Source organism: Symphalangus syndactylus, chromosome 15 (genome assembly GCF_028878055.3).
Source record: "Symphalangus syndactylus isolate Jambi chromosome 15, NHGRI_mSymSyn1-v2.1_pri, whole genome shotgun sequence".
In the NCBI taxonomy this organism is placed as follows: domain Eukaryota; kingdom Metazoa; phylum Chordata; class Mammalia; order Primates; family Hylobatidae; genus Symphalangus; species Symphalangus syndactylus.
The window spans coordinates 71,332,481-71,359,643 of NC_072437.2; positions in this window are offsets into that span (position 1 = coordinate 71,332,481).

A 27,163-nucleotide genomic window follows, 5' to 3' on the forward strand; every position below is an offset into this window, starting at 1 on the left:
CTGGGTTAGTCTTCATCTCCATCTTAGTCACTAAAACAAAAATTAACAATGAATAAATGGGACCAAATAGTTTCTCAGCAAAATAGAAAGTTAATGGAGATTCTAAATAAATTCACACCACAAAACCAAAGAGGCATTTAGGAATTTCCCTAATACCCTCAAAGTGGGACATTTTCTTAGTACTTACTGGAAAATGATAGATTTACGAGGATAGAATTTTTTTTTTCATACACTGAAAACTTTCCTTCCAGAACTTCTTGGCAATTTTATCTTCAGGAAGTATATCTATGCTATTTGGTTTTGTTATTTTGAAATGAAAATTCATTTAATAAATTAGGAAGATTTTGTTTTTATTTCTCTGCAATGATCTTAGTAACTACTATCAGGATTACAGGCTAAAATATCTGGAAAAGTTTTACCCAAATGAGGAAAATGGACATTCTGCAACATGATAGTCGTTAACAATCTAAGAGCAGTCTCAGTCGCTTTGTCTTGTAGAAAGTTCTACCATTGTTATCTTCATACAAAGAACCTCACTGCCAACATCAGACTTTGCGTTCTAATACCATCACTTGGCTATTAATACAGCTTATCCAGGTAGATCACGCTACATTCAAACCTCAGCTTCGATATTTTTAAGTAGAATTATGAAGTCCTGTTCTATCTATGTTACAAATATTACATAAGAATAAAACACTAAGACATAGAAATATGTAAAATTTTGAAAATTCTAAGCTAATCTCTTAAATTTGAATTAAAATCTCTTAAAGGAAGATTAATAAAAAACACCCTGCAGAATGCTTTGTTGCTTTCTTCTGAAGGCAAAGCATACTAAATTTGGTTAATTGACATGCTTCTTTATCCACTAGAGGGTGGTCTGTTCACCTCCAAATTAGAAATGAAAATATACAGGATGTGGAAAAACATTTTGATCCTAAAGCGAATGTGCTCTATTTCATCTTATGTGATTCTATTACTTGCTGACCCTATTAACTTTTCTAATGTTCTTTTCTTTTTCATCCTCTTCATCCCTAGGTTTTTGTTTGGCAATCATAGTTACAGATTAAATTTATATGTACACTGCACATACAGTTATAAAAAGTAGGTCTGGCCAGGCGCGGTGGCTCACGCCTGTAATCCCAGCACTTTGGGAGGCCGAGGTGGGCAGATCACCTGTAAGTCAGGAGTTTGAGACCAGCCTGGCCAACATAGTGAAACCCCATCTCTACTAATAATATAAAAAGTAGCTGGACGTGGTGGTGTGCACTTGTAATCCCAGCTACTTCAGTGGCTGAGGCAGGAGAATTCCTTGAGCCTGGGAGGTGCAAGTTGCAGTGGATCACGCCACTGCACTCCAGCCTGGGTGACAGAGTGAGACTCTGTTTCAAAAAAAAAAAAAAAAAAAAAAAGTAGGTCTATGGGAATTTAATGATGTATATTTATTTTAATTTTAACTTAGTTCCTGATTCCAAATGAATATGGTGTGAGACCAGTGTAATTAATGGGAAGTGACATGTTGTTATCATTAGCAAAGCATAATGTTACTTTTCAAAAATACAAATCATACTTTATGAATTTGTGAGTGAATGGAGATTGTTCTGAATTACACAGAAACTAAATTATCGAATTTTAATGGTTTTAGAATTGTAGTTTTATTACTTTAAAAATGAATCAGTAGGGCCAGGCGCGGTGGCTCACGCCTGTAATCCCAGCACTTTCGGAGGCTGAGGCAGATGGATCACGAGGTCAGGAGATCGAGACCATCCTGGCTAACACGGTGAAACCCTGTCTCTACTAAAAATACAAAAGCAAGCAAAATTAGTTGGGCGCCTATAGTGGTGGCAGGCGCCTATAGTCACAGCTACTCGGGAGGCTGAGGCAGGAGAATGGCGTGAACCCAGGAGGCGGAGCTTGCAGTGAGCCGAGATCGTGCCGCTGCACTCCAGCCTGGGCTACAGAGTGAGACTCCGTCCAAAAAAAAAAAATACATATAGTATCTAGAGATAAAAATACAGCATCAGAAATAAAAAATACACATAAATATACATAATTGGGTTATTATCAGTTTGATGTTTGATAGCAAAAGTAAAGACCAGTAACCTTGATAATACAGAAATAAAAAACACTAGCTGGGAGATGAAAAGAATCAAGACTGCAAAGGAATAAACAGAGCATCAGGAAACGGTGGTACAATATCAGGCAGCCTAAGCGGAGTCCCTGAAAGATGGGATTGTGAACAAAACATATGATAACTTAGGGAAATTTTTCAAAATTTGGAGTGTAAATATAAAATACATTTACCACACTTTAAAATTTATTGTAAGGACCATTTATGGTATAAAGCAAATATAGTAACAATATATTGTGTAACATAGCATGCATAAAAGTAAAATGTGGGACTAAATAGTTTAAAAAAGAAGAGAATATAGAAATAAAAGAACACCATTGTAGGACTCCTACACTATATGTGAAGTGTTATAGTATTATTTGAACATAGGCAGTTACAAGTTTAAAAAAACAGGAATTGCAAGTTTAAGAATAACCACTACAAAATAAAACAAAGAGGGACAACTTATATACTATTAGGAGTGATAAGGCAATAATAAGTTTTAAAGTGTTCAGTCTCAAATAAAGTGAGAAAAAAAGAACAAAAAGCAAGATGGTAGATTGGAGCATAATCAGATCAATAATTCCATTTAATCTAAATGGTCTAAACACAAGTAAAAAACAAATTATCATACTGGATATTAATGGCAAGATCAACCAGGACCATTTATAAGAAACACATTAAAAATAAAAGCACACATAGGTTAAAAGTTTATAAAGTTGAGAAAACCTACGTCATGGAGACATTAACCAAAAGGAAGCTGAAGTAGGTATGTTGATCAGAGAGAGAACATTTTAGAACTAGATACATTATGATGAATAAAGACAATTATTTCTTAATGATAAAGGAGTCAACTCATCAGGAAGAGATATAGTCCTAAATACACATGGATTTAATTATAGGGCTTCAAAATATGTGAAGCAAAACTGAAAGAGCTGAAAAGAGAAACAGACAAATCCAGAATTATTTTGCCTTATGCCTAATTAAAATAATTCTACAGAAAATTAGTAAGGATAAAGAAGACTTGAATAATACCATCAACCAATGTAAACTGATTAATATTTATAGAATGCTGCTCTCAGCAACAGCAAAGTATACGTTATTTAAAAATATACAGGGAACATTCACCAAATAGACCATATCTGGGGCCACAAAATTAGTTTCAATGCATATAAGAGAACTTATATGATATAAAGTATGTTACCAGATTACAAGAGAATTAAGATAGAGACAAATAACAGAAAAATATCTGGAAATTTTTCAAATGTTTGGAAAGTAAGCAACACATTTCTAAATAAATCATGAGTCAAAAGGAAATTGCAAATGAATTAAAAATATTTTAGTTTAATGAAAATTAAAATGCAACATGTACAAATATGTGCTATACAACTGACTGTACTCTGGGGGAAATTCTAGTATGAAATTACAATAACAGATTAAAATCTCAAAACATGAATTAACATTCAGCCTTAAAAAGTTAGATCAAGAATAGTAAATTAAATCTGAATTTGTCAGAACAAAGTAAATAATAAAAAAGGAAAGGCCGGGCTCGGTGGCTCACGCCTGTAATCCCAGCACTTTGGGAGGCCGAGGCTCACCTGAGGTTTGGAGCTCGAGACCAGCCTGACCAACATGGAGAAACCCCATCTCTACTAAAAATGCAAAATTAGCCGTTCGTGCTGGCGCATGCCTGTAATCCCAGCTACTCTGGAGGCTGAGGCGGGAGAATGTCTTGAATCCGGGAGGTGGAGGTTGCTGTGAGCTGAGACCAGGCCATTGCACTCCAGCCTGGGCAACAAGAGTGAAACCTCATCTCAAAAAAAAAAAAAAAAAAAAGGAAAAAAATTAAAATACTGGAAACACACATAATACCAAATGTTGGTTCTTTGAAAACATTTAAAAAATTGATAATCATATTTTCAGACTAATCAGAAAAAAACGTAAATATCAAGAATAAAATAACAGCATCATGACATCTCCTATAGACATATCCTACAATATGAAAATATGATAAATAACTTCCTGGCAAAAAATGCAATACCTTAGATTAAACAATTTGTTTGAAAAATGCCAAGTGCTGAAGTTCAATAAAGAAGAAAGAGATAACATGAATCAAGCCTTCTTTATTGAATGTGTTGCGTAAAGCATTTGAAAAATTTCACAAAGAATATTCTAGGCCCAGATGGATTCTTAAGCAATTCTATAAAATATTTAAGAAGACATTATACCAATTTTACAAACACCTTTTCCAGAAAAATGGAAATTGATCACAGGTAATTTTAGAAGACTAGCATTATCCTGATATCAAAACTAGATTAAAACATTAGTAAAAACTATAAATCAATATTTCCCATAACTGTAGACACATATATTCTTAGCAAAGTTGTAGCTGATCAAATCTGGCAATGATTAAAACGAATACAGCATAATCAAGTGGGATTCATCCCAGAAATAAAAGAGTGGTGTAACATTTCAAAATCTATCAAGTTAATTTACCATATAAACAAGAAATATTTTCCTTTTACTTTTAGTTGACACGTAATAATTGCACATATTTATCAGCTACCAAGTGATGTTTTGATACATGCACACAACATGTAATGATCAAATCAGAGTAATTAACATATCATCACCCTAAATATTTACTATTTCTTTGCATTGCAAATATTGAAAATCCTCTCTTCTAACATTTTGAAAACATACAATAAATTATAGTTGTTCATATTCAGCCTCCAGTGCTACAGAGCAGCAGAACTCATTCCCCGTCTACCTGTGATTTTACAGCCGTTAACAAACATCATCTAATCTTCCCATCGCCTTTACCATTCTTAGCCTCCAAAACCCACAATTCTACTCTCTACTTCCATGAGCTCAAAATTATTTTTTAGCCCACACATATGAGTAAGAACATGTGGTATTCATTTTTCTGTGCCTGACTTATTTTGCTTAACATAATGTCCTCCAGGCTCATCGATATTGCTAGGAAAGTTAGGATTTCATTCTGTTTATGGCTGAATGGTGTTCCATTGTGTATATATAATCACATTTTCTTTATTCATTTATCTGTGATAGACATTTAGGTAGATTCCATATATTAGCTATTGTGAATAATGCTGCAGTAGACATGGAGTGCAGGTCTTGTTTTGATATAATTATTTCCTTTCCTTTGGATAAATACCCAGTAGTTGGGTTGCTGGATCATATGGTAGTTCCATTTTTAGTTTTTTTAGAAACTTCCATACTTTTTTCCATAATGGCTGTACTAATTTACATTTCCACCCACAGTGTATAAAGATTGGTTTAACATGCAAACATCTATCAAATTAATTTACCATATTAGTGAACCAAAATTAAAAGGAATAATAACCTCAATAAATGCATAAAATACATAAAAATTAACACACATCTATGATAATAACCACCAGCAAACTAGGAATAGAAGGAATCTTTCATCTGATAAAGAGCACCTATGAGGACTTAGAGTTAACCCCTATACAATGATGAAAGTCAGAATGCTTCCTCTCCACCACCCCCAAGATCCAGAACAAAGCCAGAATATTCAGTCATCACTTTAATCCAAAAGGAAGTATGACTTAGTAAATTAAGAAAGCAAATTTTAAAAAAATATTTATTAAAAAGGAACAAGTAAAACTTTTTCATTCACCAATGACATGATCATCTATGTGGAAAATCCTAGGAAATCTAAAAAATTGCTACTAGAACAAGCACATTGGTTTAGCAAGTTACAATTGCAATGCCAATATGCAAAAATGAATTGTAGTTCTGTATAATGATAATATATTATCAGAGTCTGGTATTTGAATAGACACTTCACCAAAGAAAACACTCAGATGGAAAATAAGCACATGAAAAGATGCTCACTGATGTCATCAGTCATTAGGAAAATGCAAATCAGTACCATAACAGGTACATACTCACAAAAATGGCTAAAATATGACTGACGATATCAAGCGTTATTAAGGAGGATGTTGAGTAACTGGCATTCATACTTTGCTGGTAGTAATGTTGTTTCTTATAGAAATTTTATTTACCAGGTGACCCAACAATTCCAGTAGGTATATACCAAATGTAAACAAATTTACAAGTAAAAAACAACCCCATCAAAAAGTGGGCAAAGGATATGAACAGACACTTCTCAAAAGAAGACATTTATGTGGCCAACAAACATGTGAGAAAAAGCTCATCATCACTGGTCATTAGAGAAATGCAAATCAAAACCACAATGAGATACCATCTCACACCAGTTAGAATGGCCATCATTAAATAATCAGGAAACAACAGATGCTGGAGAAGATGTGGAGAAATAGGAATGCTTTTACACTGTTGATGGGAGTGTAAATTAGTTCAACCATTGTGGAAGACAGTGTGGCAATTCCTCAGGGATCTAGAACTAGAAATACCATTTGACCCAGCAATCTCATTACTGTGTATATACCCAAAGGATTATAAATCACTGCTACTCTAAAGACACATGCACACGTATGTTTACTGCAGCACTATTCATAATAGCAAAAACTTGGAACCAACCCAAATGCCCGTCAGTGATAGACTGGATAAAGAAAATGTGGTACATACACACCATGGAATACTATGCAGCCATAAAAATGGATAAGTTCCTGTCCTTTGCAGGGACACGCATGAAGCTGGAAACCATCATTCTCAGCAAACTAACACAGGAACAGAAAACCAAACACCACATGTTCTCACTCATAAGTGGCTGTTGAACAATAAACACATGGATATAGGGAGGGGAACATCACACACTGGGGCCTGTTGGGGGCTGGGGGGCTGGGGTAGGGATAGCATTAGGAGAAATAACTAATGTAGATGATGGGTTGATGGGTGCAGCAAACCACCATGGCATGTGTATACCTATGTAACAAACCTGCACATTCTGCACATGTATCCCAGAACTTAAAGTACAATAATAATGTAAAAAAAAACAGAAATGTGTGAAAATTTACATATATTTTGTCTATACATACTCTATGTTCTATCATTTTTGTTTCAGGTGCTTTGAATCTGTTTTTATCTTCTTTCACATTTGTTTTCTTCACAAATAGACACTTTTATACTTACAAAATATCAATTTTAATCCTGATAATATCTGCTTTTCTAAAACTAACTTTTATGACATTTATGTAGCCACCTTAGCTTTTATTTGGTGTTTGTATGATATATCTTTTGACATTATCTGACTCATAATCAATCTAGGGTTGTATATTTAATTTTTTTTTATTTTTATGGACAGCATATGGTTAGAGCCTGCTTTTTATTCATTCTGACAATCTCTGCTTTTTAATTATACTGTTTGGCCATTTACATTTAATGTGTTTTTCAATACGGTTGGGTTTAAATTTATCATCTTGCAATTTGTTTTCTACTAGTTCTATAATACTTTATTCTTTTTTTCTTATTTTCCCTTAGCTTTTCTTCCTTGAATATTTTTGGCATCCATCTTATCTTATTAACTTTTTAGATCTTCATATCATTTTCAGTGGTTTAATCCTTCAAATGTAATTTTAGCTTGCCACATTCCACCTTCATATAATGTTACACCACATCACATGTGACTAACTTTTATATATTACATATTGCATACAGACTATGATATTGTCCTTGCTCTAAAGAATTCCATTCAAAGATATTTTCCAAATTTAAAAGATTTTGTATTATTCCACCTAATTACAATTTCTATTTCTCTTCATTCTTTGAGTAGGCACATATTTGTGTTGCTGTTATGTTTTAATCTGAAATCATTGTAAGAGATTTAGCTTACTTGTCCAGAAATATTTATAAGTACATATATAAGGGTATTTGCTTCTGTGTTTATTGTAAAAGCATATATTAAACATGTGAATTTTCCCTCAAAACAGAAATAAGTAACTAGTTACAATTAGTTACAGTTTCAAGTAAACCAATTATTAATATGTAGAAAAGAGTATCAGTCCAGACATGTTACATAGTGAATTGGATACCTTAAACGTTTGCTTCAAAAGATAATATCTAGTCTGTTTTATCTGCTTGGCATGGCCCTGACAGCAAAAGTCTTTAACATTAAGGAATCTATTATCATAATAAATGTGCAGAATCAAAAGAATGTCCACTGAAAAATTATGGCTGTAGCTGATAATAAAGCTATTATGAATTTCACCATGACTTTACTATAATTGCAACCAGGATACTAGTTTTTATAATACATTTGAACCCTATAAATTTTTTAAAAGATATTTTTGTTTGTTTCACTGAAAGTGTGTCACCATTTAACATTGATCAAAATAATGAGGCACAGTCACATATGTTACAAAATGTAGACCTTTTTTTGTCCTGTTACTTAAGGCGAGGACAGAGGGTGAGAGCTGGTAGTGGTCAGCTTTATGCTGTTAGAGTAAACTGGTAGAGCTGTCCACAATTTATTCAAACATCTGGCTACCACAGTTAAATAGGTTAGGGAAGAGCATATGGTTCTCATTTAGAACACTGCAAATATCATCCTGATGGAGACTAAAATGTTAAGAAAGGGCAATACTGTTTTGATTATAATCTCAGACAGGAAAAAAAAACCTGCATGTTAAGCTAAGAATCCCAGTATCTTATTATAAAAATTTATATTCTGTGTTGTGTTGTTATTTTGATTTTTATATTAAAGGACAGTCCATTAATACAGGAGGGTAACAGTTCACTTTTATGTGCTTTTCAAATAAAATGATAGCCAAAAAATAAAAAATAAAAAAGGAGAAAATTATAAACTTTAGGAGCTTTTGCTTTTAATAACCATGTTTATTTGGAATTTCAAAGTTACATTTTTATATATTAATCCTATTGATTAGGAATACATGTGTATGTATTTTCCAATTAGATTGTAATTAAATAGCAGGCTTCTATCTCTGTAAAACAGATGAAAGGGCTGTTAGGTTAATCCAGCTGCTTAAAATGTGTGTTGGATTTGACCATTTGCCAAAAAAAATCTGTGGCTACATGAGCCAGCTGGCATGAGTTGGAGGGTGGGAATCTCTCAGCTGATTATGACCATGGCTGAGGACATTTTTATAAATTCTACTTTCAAAATGACAGTGAAAAACTGTACCTTGGCTGCCCTACAATTTTGCCAACCAATGATATCTTCAGAAATTGTTTACCTTTAAAATATACCTTCCCATTCATATTACTTGAACCCCTAAACAGGTCATTTACTTATATTCAAAAAGTAAGAGAAAAAATTTTTTAAGATGTATTAAAATTTAGGAGCCCGGGATTTCACTTTCTATATTTTGTCGTATTTCCTACGTAAAAAAGGGGGAAAATTAACTTTAAAATAAGTAACTCAATAAGGATATTTATGTCAAAAAATCAATATCTCGTTGTGTAATTTTATGGCATTATTTTATTATTTGTTATTAGAGACCATAGCTAAGCAGTTGCTTAATTTTTAAAAATTGTCCTCATCATTTGAGTTATTATATATAATATTATAAGAACCCATGTTTTTAACCATCAAGAAAACCCTAAATTACTTCTATACATTGGCTCATCTGCACATGTATTTATGTGTGTGTGTAGGTGTGTGTGTGTGTGTGTCTCCCAGGTGTGAGGCCCACCACACTAACAAGTCCCATGGTACACTCTTCTTTGATTTTTTTTTTTTTCCCCAGCTGGTACTCGCTACAGCAACATGTCTGAGTGGCCATTTGAGTTATCTGAGAAGCTGTCAAAAGGCTGAGAAGATTTGGGAAGATTTCAAAAACCTGGCTGAGCCTGCTTTCTCAAGAATAATACTTTATGACACTTTTATTCTCAATCCCAAACCTCAGATGTTTGATTTTTTTTTTCACTGTTGAAATAGCGGCAACAAGAAGGATAGGTGGAGTTAGGATACTTTAAAAACATAAAAATCACAGAACGTTTCAGCTTTCACTGAATTGCAGACATTTATATTTTCAAATTACAACGTGATAGATCGAGTCTGGTTTCACTATAAACAGAATATAAAAGAGAAATCTCCATTAATGACACATGGTTTCTAGTAGTCCACTTATAGGAATATTTAACTTTATTCATATTTGTTTTTATGTATTTACATTATTTTAATAGGTAATGCAATTACATCTTCTAAAATTCAGAAAGCATAAAATGCATAAAGGAAAAACTCATCATCCAGCCCTATCTCAGGTTGCCCTTGAGGACTCTAGTTTCTGTACCCACACAGCTAAACCCTGTTACAAATTACTTGGGTGTATTACCTGGCATTGCCAGGTTTAACAAATAAAAACATAGGACTCCTGATTAAGTTTAATTTTCAGATAAATAATTAATGCTTTTTAAGTATTAGTATTTCCCAAATATTACAAGAGACATACATATATTTAAAAATTATTGTTTGATATCCAAATTTAACTATGCATCCTATATTTTGTCTAGCAACCCTAATCCTTCCCAGGCTCTTTTATTATGCTCCATCCGTTTCTTTTACAGAAATGATAGAATGCTTTATTTAGTATTCTGCACTTGTTTTTAGCTAACCACACTTTTGGGGATTGTTCTGTATCGTAAAACATATTTCTCTTTTTTGCCATAATGTATTTCATTAAACCTCTTGATGTATTCACAGGTTAGGTCCCATATTTTGCTCTTCTAAACAATGTCACAATGAAGAATCTGTCATAAATTCCCAGAAATGGCATTATTATGTCAAAGGGATAAGTGTATACATAATTTTAGTAGATGTTGTAAATTGTCCTCCATAATGGTTATAACAATTACAATCCAATCAGCAAAGGGTGACAGTGCTTATTTTGATCACAACTTACTAACACTGTGTTACCAATCTTTGGATTTTGTTGTCAATCTGCGAGATAAAAAAATGGTGTTTTAGTTTAATTCTATTTAGTTGTATTTTGCCTTTATCTTTCAGTGAGTAAAACTGAGAATTATTTTTATATGTTTATAAACTGTTTATTTTTTTCTTTATTTTTCTAGTTATACTCATTGCGATGGTTCTACTGTGGTCAGTGTGTTTCTTCTAAAGTTCTTTGAGCTCTTTGTATATTACGGATGTTGACTCTGTGATGTGAATGGCCAATAGTTTTCCTAGTTTTTCTTCTCCCTTTTCACTTCGCTTGTGAATTTTTAAATGGATTCATTTTTATCATTCTTCTAGTTTATGACTTCTAAGTTGTTGAACCAAAGTCAGAAAAGCCTTTCCCACTTAAAGACTATAAAGGAATTCACTTTGTTTTTTATTTTTGTACCTTGCTAGTTTGAATTTTTTGTTTTATATTTAAATCCTTGTTCATCTTGGTGTTTGCTATTGTCTGTGAATGCAGCTTTACCTTTTTTGGGTAACTTCACAGTCGTTCCTATTCTATTCATTTGAACGTCTGTTATTGTTTGTGCTGATTCGAGATCCTTCCTTCATTGTACATTAAATTCCCTTGTGTATTTGTGTCTATTTTAAAACACTAAACTGTTCCCTTAGCATTTATTTGCCTATAACACAACAGTAGCTTACTGAATTTATTATGAAGGTCTTGTACCCTAAAATAACTAGAAAAAAAAATCTCACTTTCATAACTTTTCATTTTTAGAGTTTACCTGGTTATTTGTGTTTGGTGATCTTCTCTATGAATTCTAGAATTTGCTTGTCAAATTGTAGAAACAATACTAGTGGTATTTTTTCGGAGACGGCATTAAACTTACAAATTTGTTCAGAGAGAACTGACAGACTTACTATACAAAACCATGATGTAGCTTTCCATTCCTTCAGAGTATATTCTGAGTTGTCTTATTGATCATACACAATTTTAATTCATTCTATTGGGTTATTTAGGTATACCTCTTAGTTCTAATTCTTTCTTTCTTTTCTTTCCTTCCTTTCTTCCTTTCCTTTTTTGAGACAGGATCTCCCTCTGTTGCCCAGGCAGGAGTGCAGTGGAGCCATCACAGCTCATTGCAGATTTGAACTTCTGGGCTCAAGCCAGAAGTTCCCACCTCCTGCCTCAGCTTTCTGAATAGCCAAAACTACAGGTGCATGCCACCACGCCCTGCTAATTTTTATTTTTTGTAGAGATGAGGTGTAGCTTTTTGTTGCCTAGACGGATCTTAAACTCCTGGCCTCAAGCAATCCTCCCACCTCAGCCTCCCAAAGCTCTAGGATTACAGGCGTGAGACATAGCACCCAGTCGTCTCTATTTTCTCTAATTGAACTGAGAAATGTGTCTAGTGCAATGTTAAATTGTGGTGGGGGAAGGTCAGCTTGCTTGCTTTCTTTTCCTTCCTTTCCCTTCCTTTTTTCCTTTCCTTTCCTTTTTCCCTCCCTTTCCTTTCTCCTTCCCTTTTCTTTCCCCTTACCTTTCCTTTGTCCTTCCCTTTCCTTTCCCTTCCCTTCATTTCCCTTACTTCCCTTTCTGACTTTTGCAGACCCATTTAATAAGGTGCTAGCCTTTTTTTTTGGCTGGAGTTCATGTGTTTCATCATGTTAAGAAAGTATTCATTGGTATCTATTTTGTGAATATATACAAAAAATAAGGAGTGGTAATATTTTTCTTAGTTCTATCAATATACTAAATGATATTAATAGATTTCTTAATACTGAACCACACACATTCTTAGAATAAATTCCATTTTGCTTAAAATGATTAGCAATTTATCTCAGGTTTCTATTGTGAGCAAAGGTATTTCAGAAAGATTTTTTTTTTTTTTTTTTTTAGCATATAGGAGAAATGGTCTTTTGTTTCCTTATTTTACCCTCTCAGTTTTATGGCATTGTGATCAGATAATTGTTTTAATGCTACTTATATTTTTTGAATTTATTGTTTTATTCTTGCTCATTATATATTCCATTTTGTTAAATCTCATGTTGCACTCCTTTGAATGTATATATAAATAAACAGCTAGCATGTGAGTTTTCTATTGCTTTGTAAAACGTGACTACAAATGTAGTAGCTTAAAACAACTCACATTTAGTATCTCATATTTTCTATGGATCAGGCCCAGGTTCACTGGGTCCTTTGTGAAGACTGTAATCAAGGTGTAAGCCAAGCGGTGTTCTCCCTGGGAGCCTTTTCTTGGGGGAAGAATCTATTTCCAGGCTCATTTACCTTGTCCACAGAATTCAATCCCTTGCTTAGCACTGAGGATTTTTGCTGGCTGCGGGCTGGAGGGGGCTGCCAGGTCCTAGAAGCTACAAATAGGTCCTAGAGTGCACTCTAGGTCCTCGAGGCCTCCTCCGGAGCCTAGAGGCCACCCCCAAATCCTAGAGGCCTCTCCTAGGTCTGAGAGTACACTCCAGGTTCCAGAGGCCTCCCTCAGGTCCTAGGGGCCTTCTCAACATCCTAGAGGCCTCCCTCAGGTCCTAAAGGCCTTCTCAACATCCTAGAGGCCTCCCTCAGGTCCTAGAGACCTTCTCAACATCCTAGAGGCCTCCCTCAGGTCCTACAGGAAGCCCCAGGTTTCAGAGGTCACAGGTAGGTCCCAGATGGTGCTCACAGGAGCCTCCCTGAGGCCCAAGAGCCTCTTCCTGATATTAGAGGCCTCCCGCAATGTCCCAAAGTCCACCTACAGGTCTCAGAGGCCTCATTCAGGTTTTAGAGGATACCCCCAAATCCTAAAGCCTTCCTTCCTGGACCTAAAGGCCACCCCTAGGCCCTAAAGCCTTTCTCCAGGTCCTAGAGTACCCTCTAGATACATACATATATTTATTGCTTATCACTTGGATTTCCTCAACTTGGGTGCTTACTTCAAGCCAAAAAAACCAATAAAGAGAATTTCTGGCTCTAGTAGGGCTGGGCGCTGTGGCTCACACTTGTAATCCCAGCACTTTGGGAGGCCGAGGCAGGTGGATCACGAGGTCAGGAGATGGAGACCATCCTGGCTAACACAGTGAAACCTCGTCTCTGCTAAAAATACAAAAAAAATTAGCCGGGCGTGGTGGTGGGCGCCTGTAGTCCCAGCTACTGGGGAGGGTGAGGCAGGAGAATGGCGTGAACCCGGGAGGTGGAGCTTGCAGTGAGCTGAGACCGCACCACCACACTCCAGCCTGGGCGACAGAGCGGGAATCCGTCTCAAAAAAAAAAGAAAAAAATCTCTGGTGCTGGTCTCCTCAGATGGCCTAATGTATCATAACATGATCAAGGAAGTGGCAGCCCTCATCTACATCATATTCTTTTTTTTTTCTTTCTTTTTTTTTTTGAGAAAGAGTCTTCTTCTGTTGCCCAGGCTGGAGTGCAGGGGCACAATCTCGGCTCACTACAACCTCTGCCTCCCAGATTCAAGCGATTCTCATGTCTCAACCTCTTGAGTAGCTGGGATTACAGGTGTGCACTACCATGTCCAGCTAATTTTTGTATTTTTAGTAAAGTTGGGGTTTCACCATGCCGGTCTCAAACTCCTGACCTCAAGTGACCCACTTGCCTTGGCCTCGCAATGTGCTGGGACTACAGGTGTGAGTCACCGTGCCTGGCAACCTATGCCATATTCTATTGGTGAGAATTAGGTCACAGATTCTATGGGTACTCAGCAGCAGGGGTTCCAGGAAGACACTTACAGACCAAGACACGGGAATTGTTGGGGATCATTTTAAAGCGCTCACCACAGATAGATGGATAGGTGGATAATTGCTACTTTTGAAATTATCTTACACCATCTTCTATAGCCTTAATTTTATTTCCCCATGATTTGCCACAGGCTGAGAAACCGTATTTAAATCTTGCACTGCTAATGTGTTCCATCTAATTCTCCTGGTATCAACTATAGTTTTGTTTTTAAACATCGTTTTTATATTTTGTGATGTATGGCTTATTCTCATATCCTCATTTGAATTTCACCCTTCAGCATTAAAAATTCCTCTTTTCTTTTTTTCTTTCTACTGTGTTTGTAACCTGAATTTCACCAGGTTACTTAATAAGATGACACACCTCTGCTTTGTTCTTGTTGTTGTTGTTTGTTTTTTTTTTTGAGACAGAGTCTTGCTCTGTCACCTAGGCTGGAGTGCAGTGGCACGACCTCGGCTCACTGCAACCTCCATCTCCCAGGTTCAAGCAATTCTCCTGCCTCAGCCTACCGAGTAGCTGGGATTACAGGCATGCGCCACCACGCCCAACTAATTTTTGTATGTTTAGTAGAGACGGGGTTTCACCATGTTGGACAGGCTGGTCTCGAACTCCTGGCCTCATGTGATCCACCCGCCTCAGCCTCCCAAAGTGCTGGGATTACAGGCGTGAGCCACCACGCCCAGCCTGCTTTGTTTCTATTGCATTTGCCTTGTGTAACTTTGCCCATCTTTTTATTTTCAATCTTTCTAATGACTTTGATTTATAAAATTACTCATTAAAAATCAATTTTCTTTAACATGTGGATGTGGCTTCTTTAGCTTATGTATATTATGGCCATTACTGTTGGGTTTTTGTTTTAGATTTCTATTTGTAAACTTAAAAATTTCTCAAAATTGATGGGGTACTTGAGAAATTTTGTACATGTATATAATATGTGGTGGTCAAGACAAGGTACTCAGGGTTTTCATCATCTAAGTCCAATTTTTCTTTTTCTTTTTCTTTTCTTTTCTTTTTTTTTGAGACAGGGTCTTTGCTCTATTGCCCAGGCTGGAGTGCAGTAGCACGATCTCAGCTCACTGCAAGCTCCGCCTCCTGAGTTCATGCCATTCTCCTGCCTCAGCCTCCCGAGTAGCTGGGACTACTGGCGCCCGCCACCATGCCCGGCTAATTTTGTTTTGTATTTTTAGTAGAGACGGGGTTTCACCGTGTTAGCCAGGATGGTCTCCATCTTCTGACCTCATGATCCACCCGCCTCAGCCTCCCAAAGTGCTGGGATTACAGGCGTGAGCCACCACGCCTGGCCCAATTTTTTTTTAAGTATTGTTCTACTCTGCTATCAAACATTGAATTTATTTTATACCATTTTATAATGTGATCTCTTTCCTCTCTTTGGTTTTTTTCTTTATGGGGTCTTGATATTTTGGAAAGTCTATATTTTTGTCCTAGTGGTAACTGTTATTATGTTTATACTATATAAAATATTTTTAGTTATGCTTCATCTTCTGAACTATAAGCATTTCTAAAAGTACCACATTCCATATTCTTTCTCCTCCTGCTGTCCTCTATCACCTAATTTTACACAAATATATCTCGCTGGCCACAGTGGCTCACGCCTGTAGTCCTAGCACTTTGGGAGGCCGAGGCATGCGGATCACCTGAGGTCAGGAGTTCAAGACCAGCCTGGCCAACATGGCAAAACCCCGTCTCTACTAAAAATACAAAACTTAGCTGGGCATGGTAGTGCGCGCCTGTAATCCCAGCTACTCATGACACTGAGGCAGGAGAATCGCTTGAACCCAGGAGGTGGAGGTTGTAGTGAGCCGAGATCGCACCACTGCACTCCAGCCTGGGCAACAGATTGAGACTCTGTCTAAAAAAACAAACAAACAAACAAAAAACACGTGCATACACACAAACACACACACATAATCTCTTTCAGTGTCTACCCTTTTACTTCTATTACGTGACTTCAGCATTATATGATCTATGATCTTTATCACTCAGCTTTAGAGATGAGACCATCTCTACTTCTCAATATCTTTGTACTTCCTTATTTTTATTTGTTTTAATTTTTCTGTATTTTCAGTATAACACTGACATCTTTTCCTTCATCACCCCATTTCTTTTAGTTGTATATAGATACATACAAAAATTTCTTGCTTATCATCAGTCATATTGTTGCAGGGTAGTTTCCCCATTTTTTGTTTGTTTGGTTAAAAACTCTACCAGTTGCAGAAAACACCCTCAGTTCACCAACAAGGGCTCATAAGAACAATATTTTCTGAATCCTTTTGTGTTTGACCCAGTTAGCTTTTATGCTTGAAAACACTTTTAAAATAACCTGTGTTATCCTGTTTTCCTTTGAGGTTTCAGAAGTCACCTCTATGTGCCTTTGTACAAATTAGAAAAGGGGGCCTCTCTCTGGCACATTCAGTCCTGGGTACACAATGCTCGCTGAGAAGAAGGGAAATAACCCCTCATGCATGCTAGAGAGGCACTGGCCTTCCTGCCACCTCCAGTTCCTTCCTCGCTTCTGAGGTCAATTTTTTTTTCTACTTCTTTCCTGAAGTTTTTTGATTCTGACATTTTTATATAGCATTGGACTATATTTGTTTATGGTTAATTCATGAGTCTCTCTTAATAATTTTTTTTTGTTATATATATCTAGTTTAATTCCACTGTAGCAGAGACTACACTCTGTATGATTTGAATGATGTGAAATTTGGTGATACTTGCCTTATGGTCCAGGCTATGTGCACTTGAAAAGCTAAGTGCAGTGATCTGTATATGCCAATTAGGCCAAATTTGTTAGGCATGATGTTTAAATAGTCCATACATCATTTTTTTTTCTTTTTAGTGTTCTATTGGTTATTGAGAGTGGGATATTAGTCTTTCACTATGAGTGCGGACTTGTTTGTTTCTCCTTTCAGTTCTTTCAGCTTTTAGTTTTATATATTTTAATGTTATTCTATTAGCTGCCACCAAATTCAGAATTCTGTCTTTCTAGTGGACTAGCCATTTTATCATTAGGAAATATCTTTGTCTAATAATGAGCATTGCCTTAAAGTCTGCTCTGTCTGATGTCAGTAGGGCTATCACAATTTGTTTTCGTTAGTTTTTACATGGTAAATCATTTACGTCTTTTTACTTTTAACCTCTATGTCCTTGCATTTAAGGCATATCTCTTTAAAACACTGTAAGTTTGAGATTTAAAAAAATCCTGAATCGGTATTTCTTAATGGAAATATTTAGTGATGTATTTGACATTAAATCTATGCACTATTTACAAGGTGTCTTCCTAAGTTCATTTTGTACCTTTCTGGAATTATTTAAGTTTAATGAAACATTTATGATTCTATTTTTATTTCTTTTTTATTAGTTTATTAGTAATATAGCCTTTCATCATTATTATTATTGCCTTAGGGGTTTCAATATAAATCCTTGACTGATTAGGGCCATTCTAAAAACAGATACTTTCCATCATTTCTTCATCAATACAAAGATTGAATTTTACTAGCCTCACCCTATTTTTGCTATTATTAGTGTCAGGAACTTTCATTCTATATATATTTTGAAGCATATGACATTACTAACATTGTTATACAGGGAAAATAGTTACTTAGATTTACCCATATCATCACTTTTAAATTCCTTGTTGCTTCCTGTACTTCCAGGTTTTCATCATTTTCCTATTGCGTGAAGAACTCCCTGATTCTTTCTTTCATTGCATATTTGCTGCCAATAAATCCTCTCAGTTTCTGTTTACAAAGATCATTATTTTCAAAGGATTGTTTTTGCTAAGTCAAGGATTCTGGATTGGCAATTATTTTCTTGTAGCCTGTTAAAGTTGTTACTGCATTTTCTTTGTGCTCAGATAATTTCTGTTAAGAATTCAGCTCTGGGTATCACCGTTGCTCTTTTTAAGATAATGTGCCTATTTTCCCTTGGCTGCTTTGAAAACTTTCTTCTTTGGCTTTGGCTTTTAGCAGTTTTACTATGCTGCTAATTGTGCAGTTGTTCATTTTGTTGTTCCTAATTTAATTTGTTTGTGGTCCGTAGTTTTTCTTTAATCTTTGACTTGGGTCCTTTGTCTGTTTTGAGAATTCTCAGCCATTATGTCCTCAAATACTGCTTCCGCCCCATGCCTCTCTTTTCTGTTTAGAACACCAATTATACACATTTTATATCTTTCAAAATCTCCTTTGTTTTCCATACCGTTTTTCTTTCTCTCTCTTTTTGTAAATACTTCTTTCTGTGTTTCAAATAAGGATATTTTCTACAGATCTGTCCTCCAGCTCACTAACCCAGTCTCCTGCGTTTGACCTGCTGTTGAAACTGTTTATTGAGTTGCTGATTTCGGTTACTTTACAGCTTTAGGATTTCCATTTAATTCTGTTTCATAGACTCTTATTTTCTGGTGAAAATATCCATATTACCATTTACTTATTTAAACATATGACTCTGATGGCTCTTTCTCATCTGTGGAGTTGCTACTACTTTCTATTTTTTCTCTGGGTGTTTGGTCACCTGGTTCCGTATTTTTCAAAGCCTGATAGTAAATTACTGAATGAAAACTGTTGCTTGTTACAATATCTCTGAAAAAACAGTTGCTTGTTACGACAATATCTCTGAAAGATATTATCTTCATCTAGGAACTATTTCCGTTTATCTGGAAGATTGTTACACTAGGTACAGATCACCTTGATCCTTTCTGGAATGAAGATGTTTCAAATGGGCTTTCTGTCTTAGTGAAGGATAAACTTTTTCTAGTTTGCTTTCTCTCCTAGAAAATAATACATTGGGAGCCGTACTTGAAAGCTTGTTAGTGTTTGCAGCGCCTTTCTCTTGGTCTTGCCTTAATTTCCAGTGTTTGCATTCCCAGTGGATGCTTGGTGACTGCTTTGCTTGACTTCCTGGACTCTCACCTGCACCATATTCCCTCACTCTCATCCAGCCTACAAATAGGGAATTTCAGGCTCACCTGTCCATGGTTACCTTTCCTACAGGCTTGGCTCCTCCTAAATCCAGGCCACCTTGGTAGCTCTACATTTCAACTTTGTCTCCCCTAACCTGTAAGCTTGTTGGAGGTCTCTGCCACTGCTTTCATTTGATCTTCCGAGGCTCCTGCCCCTTAGAACTTGGTAAGTGTCTGGATGAGAGACTTGATGGGTGACATTGGGGTCACCTCAATGCCATTTCCCCCTCTCAGGGCATCTTGGCCACTCAAGTTACAGATATCTTGGCTCTTCTCTATCATCTTCAGAAGACTGTTGTTGCTGTTTTAATTTCGCAACATTTTACAGTGTTCCAGTTGAGAGGTGAAGCTGTATGGGCTTCTGGGTCGGGTGGAGACTTGGAGAACATCTCTGTCCAGCTAAAGGATTGTAAATGCACCAATCAGCACTCTGTGTCTAGCTAAAGGTTTGTAAATGCACCAATCAGTGCTCTGTGTCTAGCTAAAGGACTGTAAATGCACCAATCAGTCTAGCTATGGGGTAGGGGACTTGGAGATCTTTTCTGTCTAGCTAAAGGATTGTAAATGCACCAATCAGTGCTCTGTGTCTAGCTAAAGGATTGTAAATGCACCAATCAGAACTCTGTCAAAACAGACCAATCAGCACTCTGTAAAATGGGCCAATCAGCACTCTGTAAAATGGACCAATCAGCTCTCTGTAAAATGGACCAATCAGCAGGATGTGGGTGGGGCCAAATAAGGGAATAAAAGCAGGCCACCCGAGCCAGCAGCAGCAACTTCCTGGGGATCCTTTACCCACTGTGGAAAGTTTATTCTTTCTCTCTTTGCAATAATTTTTGTTTGTTTTTGTGATGGAGTCTCGCTCTGTCACCCAGGCTGGAGTGCAGTGGCACGATCTTGGCTCACCGCAAGCTCCGCCTCCCGGGTTCACGCCATTCTCCTGCCTCAGCCTCTCCCAGTAACTGGGACTACAGGCGCCCGCCACTACGCCTGGCTAGTTTTTTGTATTTTTAGTAGAGACAGGGTTTCACTGTGGTCTTGATCTCCTGACCTCGTGATCCGCCCGCCTCAGCTTCCCAGAGTGTTGGGATTACAACCATGAGCCACCGCGCCCCGCCTCTTTGCAATAAATCTTGCTGCTACTCACTCTTTGGGTCCGCGCTGCGTTTATGAGCAGTAACACTCACCGTGAAGGTCTGCAGCTTCGCTCCTGAAGTTCGTGAGACCACGAACCCACCAGAAGGAACTCTGGACACGTTGGAACATCAGAAGGAACAAACTCTGGACACTTAACTGGAACACTCACTGCAGGGGTCTGCAGCTTGATTCTTGAAGTCAGCGAGACCAAGAACCCACCACTTCTGGACACATAAACATGCTAGTTACTCTTATAAAAGCTTCTCCATCAGAGCCAGAGGCAGAGATGCTGGCCACATCCTACCAGTCCCACTGCCACCATTAGATGTGAGTACCCACTGTGTCTTACTTTGAACACTGCAGTGGCTTCATAACCAGACACTCTGTGTCCACCCTGGCCCTCTTACAATCCGTTCTCAACAGAGCAGCCAGAAAGATACCTCAAAACGTTAACCAGTTCATACCAGATATTTCAACGGGCTCCCCCAACCCTCAGAGTAAACATAACATTCATTGTGAAGGAAAAGCGCTCCCCACCCTGCCCTCCCAGATCTACAAGACTGTACACACCCCCACCGTAGTCCTACTCTGCCCTGTCCCACTCTGCTCCCACCACACTGTCCTCTCGACCACTTCTGGGGCACCAGGTGCCCCCCTACTGTCGGGCCTGTGCCCTGGCTGCCTACTCTTCCCATAACATCTTTCCCCAAGTACATGATGGTTAATTGCTTCATTTTTCAACTCCTAGCTTAGATATCATCTTTTCAAAGAAATCTATGCTAATCACTGTGTTGAAATACATCCTTCCTCACCCGTCTCTAGCCTGATACTTTGACTTCCTTCACCCAACTCTACTTTCTTCTTTTTTCTTCATCCATGGTATTGATCACTTTCTGGAATAACTTATTCTACCATATTCTTTACCATATTTATTGTTTTTATATGCATTTAGTCCCCTTTCACCTCTCCCCAGCTAGACAGTTAACTCAAGGATGTTGGGAGGAAAGCTGAGTGTTGGGAGAGAAGTTCAGGCAGGGTTTGGAACATGTAAGGGGTCCAGGGTCTAAAACCCTTCCTGGCCTCTGGAATGTGTACAGACTTGCTGGCTCTTTGCTTCTAGCATTTTGATTATCTCAAGTAGCCATATGTTTCAAAGAAAAAAATGCTAAGCCGTCACAGCTGTAGCTCATTCGCTTGATACCCGCTTCCTTTCAACCCCCACGTCGTCACCACCTGTTTCTTTGATCACCAATTAATAGTGTGGGCTCCCAGAGCTTGGGGCCTTTGCAGCCTCCATACTAGCGTTGGCTCTCTGGTCCCACTTTCTCTCTCGTCTTTTCTCATTCCTTTGACTCTGCTGGACTTTATAGCCCCCACGGCCTGGTGTTGGGTATGATCACCCCAACATAGGAAGAGTAGAATATTTGCCTGCTTTAGTTTGTGTGTGTGTGTGTGTGTGTGTGTGTGTTTTTTCTCCACTGACATATTCTGAGTACTTGGAAGCAGAAGTCCTCAAAGGACCTGATGAATGGTAAACACCTAGAAATATTTTGGTAGAGAAAGGCAATCAAAATCATCATATAATCAGGGAATTTAATTTATCAATTATTTATTATCTACAATAACAGGGTGCTAAAATAATAATAAACAAAACAGGCATTTGGAACTTAAAAATCTTTCTCTAAATAGTTATTTGCTACTTTCTCGGAGTTCTTGAAGTGATTGCAAATGTTCCCTCATGGCTCTAGGAATTCCTGCTTTTTCTGCTGAGGTAAAGATGCTAACTATCATGTTACTAAGAGTGGCAAACCATGCATACATTCTTCCAGATATCTACTCGGATTAACTGTTCACCATAGCCACGAGGAAGCTAAGGCACACATCACCTTGCAAGGAGTATTGCAATATTAACAAACACTACGCTGTACACCAAAGGACAGCATCACACTCAAGAAAATGGTGAGGTTGTTGCTGTTTCTACTTTAAGGTTATTTACAATACACATATTATACTGCTTCATGTTTCTTAAGCTCAGATCCCGTCAATGGTAGAAACAATATCTTCTAGTTTTAGCTCTTGTAAAGGCTTACTTTTTGTTATTACTATAATAAAAATGACTACCGTTAATGAGCAACCATTGTATTTCTAGGACTGAAGTAATTAATTTAGATGGACTACCCAAGACCTAACAAAATAGTTATTTTTGTATATTTTTCCAAGAGCACGTAGATAAGAGATATGTATATTTATTATGTATTAATATCTAAATATATTTATTACATAATGTAAACACCCACACATATATATCTATATATTTATTTCTATATTATATAATAGCACTTTCATTATCTCAAGTAGCCATATGTTTATATAATATATAATACTTAATGTTATATATATTTTATCTATATATAATGTTAATATATACCTATATCTAATGATATATATATAATATCTATATATTATATATGTATGTGGGTGTTTCCTTATCCAGATATATATCTACAAAATTATATATGTCCATATATCTATATACCTACATCCTTATTTAGATATATCTGTCTATCCACCTAAGAACATTCCATCCATATCCCTACAAGATAATTCCTACAAGATTCTCTTATCTAAATACTTAACACCAGCCTTGGAAATGGCCACTTAACTATAATTATAGGTATAATTATTGATATAGAAGAAACTGAGAAACAAAATAGGGTGAAAGAAAATTAATCTGGGCCTAATTAATAACATTTAGAAGCACTTCTCATCAACTAACAGGTTGAATTATGAAAGGCTCTTTGTAAAGTCCATTTGGTTATAATATTATAATTCTTCCATTACTTTCAATTTTTCAAAGGTTAAATCTACTTCATTTTTGCTGGATGGGAGAGCTCCAGCATCACAGCTCAGATATATATCCTGTGAAGAAATGTCCAAAGCTTGTGAGTCCCCAAAGCTAATGTGTTCCTCTTCACACAATCGCAATTTTGTAGCTCTCTGATAGCTATAACCTTTGCATCTCTCCACCAATAAGACATAAGAGAAGGGAAATGAAGGTTGGGACAACAGTTTCTTTTTTCCCATATGAACCTTCTTCAAGGAGAGAAAGTGCTAAATGACATAGAAGGAAATCTTAAGCAATTATGTAAAAGTTGGCCCCGATACCCACTCCTCTGAACAAACCCCATTAAGTCAGACTTAAATCTGCACATTTCCTTGGTGAACAGTTTCTCAAATGTTTTTAAAATAACTGATCACCAGATTTGCCTAATTAGAAACATGTCTGAGTTATTTTCTATGTAAGGCAGCTATACGAGCAAGAAGGCAACTCCTGAGCATTCCTTGGAAGCAATAACAGGAGGAAGAGGCTGAAATCTATAGATATTCAGGGAAGGTGGGGTTTTCTTACCCAGCTGTGACATTAGGCATCATGGTATGCTTACTCTTACCAACAGTTGCAATCTTCAAAAGTAGGCAGAGAGACAACAAACATGCCCAATGCTAATGACCAATGTGATGGACATTTTATGTGTGACCCATGGACAAAAGTACTTCTCTATTATATTAGGATTATGCTAAAAATGCAATTTCCTGTAACTCATTCCAATCATAAAATCAGATTCTCTGGAGGTGGGTCCCAGGAATTTTCAGTTTAGTAAGCCTACCAGGTGATTCTTAGGCACACTAAGGTTTGAAAACAACTGAGAGATTTTAAAAACAGCCACAATGACCTCTAACAACATCTGTTGATGGTGAGCAGTGTTGACTCACTCTTCCTCTGTTAGATCTTAAGTTGAGTTTTTGTAAATAAAGTTGCTTTTGTTTATACTACTTCTTTTAGTTTTTGCTTGGTGTTCTGGGAATCTGTCTGTAGGAAAACCCTTGGATGTAGTGTAGATGTATTTTGGAAGAAAATACTTGGCTATGTTTATCCGAGTGAAATTAGAAAGAGCTGAAGATTGAGATGCCAGGGAGTAAAACAGAATTAACATTAACATTTATATTTAGGGCCAAAACATATGCTAGAAAACAAGAAACATTTTGGCAGTGTTTAATACATAGCTGAAGGTAACAGAAGTGGTTCTGAAATTCTGTACACATTGCCATCCCCTGACTGCTAGGTGGTCATCATCATCATCATCATCAATATTTGTATTGTGTGCTACTTTTATTAGGCCTCCTTGCATGCATTATCCCATTCAAGTCTCAAAAGAGTCTAAATGGCTTCTAGATCTTTTTTTCTCCCGATATGATTTTTCTTTCCTTGTTCAGTGTTCCAATTCCAGTAAGTGTCGTATTCATTTCCTCAATTGGTTATGCCCACAATTTGGAAGGTGTTCATGAACCCCTCTCTCTTATGCCCCTTTCCCTCCCTACCATCCAACATACACATGTCTGATGGGTTAGATTTATTGGCTCAGAAAACCATTTAGACACTCATAAAAATACTTGGTAGATGAAAATAAGAAGCCCAGGGTAGTACCTTGTGGATATACAGACTTGTTAGCATCGTGATGATCCCATTTAAATGCCTGACATTTTTTACAGATAAAACAGACAAACAAATGTAATCCCTTATTGACCAGGGGAAAACGGTTTGAAGTAATTTAATAATGATATCGGTTTGCTGATCTTGCTGCTACTATTGGGGTGGTCAGCTCCTGCTCACCTTTATTAATACAGTCTGGTAACCCACGTTCCACTACTTCCTCCAGGTACATCCTACTGGATAGAGACTACCTCAATGAACACCTCTCCCTACTGACCTCCACTGCCATCAACATATACATATGGCATTTAGCTATTTCTTCAAAATTTGTCATTTCTAAAATTTTGGTTTGTAGAATACCTGTCCCCCTCTGTTCTTTCTATCTTGATTCTTGGTTGTTTTTCTGTGTTTAGTATGTGAGGGTAACTCATGCTAAAGGGTTACATTTCCTTTGTTAACCTCAGTGGATGAGGGAGTATTTAAGCCTGCTCTCAGTAGTACTTGACAATTTGACAGTGCTCTCCTCAGATAAACAAAAATTGAAATAATTTATTAGATGCATATCACCTTACAGGACATACAGAAGTTCCTTAGGCTAAAAGCGAATGACCCCATACAGTAATTCAAGTCTACATGAAAAAGAGCACTGCTAATAGTAATTATCCCTAAATTACTTAATTTATCTTTGCATACCTCTTCTTTCTTCTAAGTTATTTAAAAGTAGTTATGTAAAGTAATATTTATATAATTGGACTCCTAAAATATAGATATGTAATATCTTTAAGAGGACAAAGGAGATGTGTGGGAGCAAAGTTCTATTAGAAGAAGAAAATAGCACAAAATTGTTTATCCAATCCAGAAGAACAAGTGAAAAGAATCAGAAATTGTAACTACAAATGGCTAATACAACGAACTCTGTAAATATATACTTGCTTCTATTTATTTAAAAGGAATAAACTTACTTAAATTAGGAAGTATGTCAATATATTTTTGGACTTTTAACATATACTGATATTCTATGTACCTGGAGGAAGCAGTGGAATGTGGGCTACCAGACGGTGTTAATGAAATTAAATTAGTATATATCTGCAGGTAATTCTAATTAGTTGGGAAGCATATTATAAGCCATAGAGCAGCCAGTCATAACTTTAAAAACTATATTAAAAAACATTAAAGGAGCTTACATGTTACAATAGAAAATACTAATTAATGTAAAAGGAAGCAGGAAATGAAGAACTAAAGAATAAGAGATATAACACATCTAGTAAAAAAAGTTAAATGTCAGACATGCATCCAATATATCAATAACACTAAATATCCATGAATTTAAAAATTGAATCAAAAGGCAATGATTGTCAGACTGAACAAAAATATATTTAATATATGCTGTCTACAGGAGACACATTTTAGATTCAAAGATACAAATAGGTTGAAAGTAAATACATACAAAAAGACATACCATTTTAACAACAACCATAAGAATGCTGGAACAGCTCTACTAATATTAGACAAAATATATTTAAAATGAAAGTGTTAGTAGAGATAAAGGGGTACATTTTGTGGTGATAAAAGTTTCAATACACAAGGAAGAGATAACAATTGTAATCTTATATGTACCTAACACCAGAGCCCCAAAATATCTAAAGGGAAAATTGATTAAACTAAAGGGAGAAATCGATAATGTGACATACCTATTGAAGACATGAGTATGCCACTTTTAGTAATACATGTAAAAAGTAGGCAATAAATCAAGGAAATAGAATACTTGCACAAGGCTATACCTAAACAAACCTAACAGACATTTACATAACACACCAATGCAGAACATGCATTCTCCTTAAGTGCACATGGTACATTCTCTGGGACAGACTGTATACTGTGCCATA